Source organism: Silurus aristotelis, assembly GCF_946808225.1.
Source record: "Silurus aristotelis genome assembly, chromosome: 4".
Classification (NCBI taxonomy): Eukaryota; Metazoa; Chordata; class Actinopteri; order Siluriformes; family Siluridae; genus Silurus; species Silurus aristotelis.
In genome coordinates, this window is record NC_139577.1 from 33,710,695 (window position 1) to 33,715,078 (window position 4,384).

The window sequence follows — 4,384 nt, forward strand, 5'->3', positions numbered from 1 at the left end:
TTCACCCCCACAATGTGCCCCTTACGTCCTAAAATACTTCACGTAGCCCTGAGTTATGGCATTTATATATATATATATATGGGAAGATTTTTCACTAGATTCACAGATTTTATAAACCTAAAAATTAGACAGACAGACAGACAGACAGACAGACAGACAGATAGACAGATAGATAGATAGATAGATAGATAGATAGATAGATAGATAGATAGATAGATAGATAGATAGATAGACAGACAATAAATGGTATGTACTGGTATTATTGCTGTCTGCTTCTTTTTGAATATCCCATTCCACATTTAGTCTCTTTACTGGTATAATGAGCTCCACTCTTCTTTAAAGATGTTCCACTAAATGTTGTAGAGATTTTAGGAGATTCATTCAGCCACAAGGTTGTTGGTAAAGTCAGCTACTGATGTAGGTGAGAAGGTGAGGAAGCCTCGGGTGCAGTCAGCGTTCACATTCATCCCAAAGGTTTGGAGGTCTATAGCAGGAGATCTTCCACTTCAACATCCCACTGTAAAGCAGACCTTCATGAAGCTGGCTTTGTGCATTGTGATGCTCGAACAACTTTGGTTCTCCTAGTTCAAGTGAAGGGAAAATTTCATAGTACAGATTTTGAAAGACGTCCGATACAATTGTGTATACAACTTTATGGGAACAGTTTGGAAAAAAAACTGACTATGTCTGAAGTCGGGTGTCCTTATAATTTTGGGATGTTTTTAATTGTGTTACTGTTTTTTTTTTGTAATTGTTATTGTTACTGTTGTAATATACTGTATATGGAGAAGATTAGGAATTAGGATTCTTCTTTTTCTCTCTCTCTCATTCTTTCTCCCGTTCAGACCTCGTCCATGTTTCTCGTTAAAGTTTTGAGTTTAGAAAAGCAAAGTGGTGATCGAGCAACTTGATTTTTTTTGCTCAGAAGCCGAAGGACGTCGTGTCCCTCAGCCCCCGAACTAATAAAGAGAGACGCAGATACACAGATACACCGCCACGTTTTAATTACTTTGCGTTGGCCATTGTGACGACGAGGTCTCTAACAGGAACGACGGAAGCTCATTAAAACTGTGTGTGTGTGTGTCTGTGTGTGTGTTGAGTGTGTGTGTGTGTGTGTGTCAATGAACTACACAACAGCGGTACACAGGCTTTTAATACTCAACATTAACATGACATTGTGTCATATTTTGGAAAAGAGCAAAAGAAAGAAAGCAAAACATTTTTCACAAGAAAAAAATTTATTTAAGAAGAATCAACGAAGCAATGCGTTTTCCAAAAGAAAAAATTATTTTCCAAAGAAAGAAAGAAAGAAAGAAAGAAAGAAAGAAAGAAAGAAAGAAAGAAAGAAAGAAAGAAAAAGACAGTAATAAATAAAGAAAGAACAAAGCAGATTTTTTTTTTTTTTAAGAAAGAAAAAAATACATAAAGAAAGAAAGAAAGAAAGAAAGAAAGAAAGAAAGAAAGAAAGAAAGAAAGAAAGAAAAAAGACAGTAATAAAGAAAGAAAGAAAGAAAGAAAGAAAGAAAGAAAGAAAGAAAGAAAGAAAGAAAGAAAGAAAATATTTTTTTCCAAAGAAAGAAAAAAAGACAGAAAAAAGAAAGAAAGGTAGAAAGAAAGAAAGAAAAAGAAAGAAAGAAAGAAAGAAAGAAAGAAAGAAAGAAAGAAAGAAAGAAAGAAAGAAAAAAGACAGTAATAAAGACAGTAATAAAGAAAGAAAGAAAGAAAGAAAGAAAGAAAGAAAGAAAGAAAGAAAGAAAGAAAGAAAGAAAGAAAATATTTTTTTTCAAAGAAAGAAAAAAAGAAAGAAAGGTAGAAAGAAAGAAAGAAAGAAAGAAAGAAAGAAAGAAAGAAAGAAAGAAAGACAGAAAAAAGACAGAAAGAAAGAAAGAAAGAAAGAAAGAAAGAAAGAAAGAAAGAAAGAAAGAAAGAAAGAAAGAACAAAGCAATACATTTTCCAAAAAAAAAGAAAGAAAGAAACATACTCATGTCCTATTTGTTTTTATTTGGGAATTTATTAATAAGCAAACAAAGAATATGTATATTTTTTTTACAAGCATAGAAAACTTCACACATCAGGCCGTGTGATTTAGTTTCTTTCCACAATTGTTTTTGTCTAATTCTTTATATTGAACTGTATCAAAAATTTTATTATTTTGAAAATGTAAGATTTTTTTAAATGTAAATTCTTGTATTACATCATTACAAAGCAAACGACAAGTTTCTTTAGAAAGAAAAATGTTATATCCTTTTCTTATTATTATAATTTATATATATACAAAACATTATTGTTGATTTTCTGTTTATTTATGCATATATCTATTCATTTATTTATTCACATACTATTATGGCAAATATAAATATTTAAAATGATGATATATTTTATATACTATAACAGATTTATCATTTATTCTTCATTTTCCCTCCAAACTACTCGTGTAGATTTTCTTCTTCCTGACTCTTATCGTGTGACTCATAAATATTAATTAAAAACATATAAATATATTTAAACAAACCTATTTACAATAACATTTATTATAGTTTAAATTAATTAATAATTTAATATTATAATAACGTAATATAATATCATATAAAAAATATATCAAATTAGGCCGTTCCACAAGTCATCAAATCTCTGGTATTATTTTTTTGTAAACTCTGTCTTGTAACCTTGTGAACTTCATGTGAAGGTTATGAGAAGGTTATGTGAAGGTCACTGATGTTAATAATATCACATTTGTATGATTGTTTGGAGCGGATTCAGGAGCAGTGGGATCGAGCAGGACGTGATGTGGCAGGTCCGATTGAAGCAGGCACTCAGTCATTCTTTCTCTCTTTCTCTCCCCGGAGGTCAATATAATTTTTTCTCTTCTATCTCTCTTCGTCTCTCATCCTAACTTCATGCTCGCTCCCTCGTCGTCCTCTCGTTTTTTTTTATTTTTTATTATTATTATTATTTTATTTTATTTTGTTTTTTAAAGCCCCTCAAATGGATGTACTCCATTATCAAAATGTAATTTCTGCTCCCAGTTTCCCTCCTCCCACATCTCTCACTCTGTCCCTCCGTCTGCTTCATCAGTATCCGAGGCAGGACAGAGCGTCGTCTTAATCGCATTAGGTGAGGAGCCGCTGCCGCATGACTGATGAATTGTGTGGCTTTGAGGAGAAACGGAGTCGCAGCTGAGACGATCGCTCTCTCAGACCCTTCACCGTCTGTCGCGAAAGAGTACTTAAGTGCCGAAAAACCATACTTCACATATCTCAGAATATTGAAAGTACTTAGAATTTTACCAAAAATATACAATTCACAAATATAAATACAATTTCATTTTCTTATGTATAATAAAAACAAAAAATTATTATTTCTGTTTGAAATTTATAATTAGTTTTTATTAATTTAGTTTATATTTTTTTAAATGTATATTTTTTATCAATACCTTTTAAATGTATATATGAAATATAAAATCTTTAAATGTAGGGTTAGTTTTAGAAAAAATAATGTTTTTAATTAAATATTACAAATATTATTTTATACAATATAGAATATTTTAATTATATACTTTAAATAAAGTATTTAAATATACTTTTTTTTTTTTTTACAATATATACTATATTGAATACATTTATATAAGCAAATGAATAAATTTTATATTTATTTTATATTTATTTGAGCAAATCTATGCTTCTTGAAATGTTTAAATTACAATAAAACTATTTTTTATGCTTATAATTATGATTATATTATGGTATATAATTAGGTCATGTAAATATGAGTAAAAATTGGTGTATTATATAATGATATAAAATATAAGCTGAACTACGAGCATCGCTGCACTCGTACCTCATGAGAAGAACCTAAAGCTGCATTCAGTCACTCTGATGGAGAGAAGTGCTGTGATCCTTCAGCGAGGGCGCAGGACTGATTTAAAGTGATGATCGAGGTTATTACTGAACATTCTTGTGCTTATTGGATTCTAAATCAGGTCATTAGTGCTGAAGGTTATTAAGGATTTTGGGGAGTCGATTGTTTTCCTGTTACAACACATCCTGTAGTGCGACATTTCAATGTTTGTTCACTACAATGACATGCCGATGCTTTAAACTTTTTTAAATCTGTGGATTGTCTATAAATGGTACAGTAATATATATATATATATATATATTGTGCATCATGCCGGATTCTGGTGATGATTTAAAACTTTCCGCATCAGTAATACAGATGTTTAGTAATTAAGAATAATTTTTAGCTTGAGTTTATATATATATATATAAGTAATAAACAACATCATGAATAAATATTTTAATTTGACCTCTTTTATATTTATTTACTTATATTTTTAATAATAATCGGAAACAGATTACACTGTTATAGGTGTGATTTCAACTG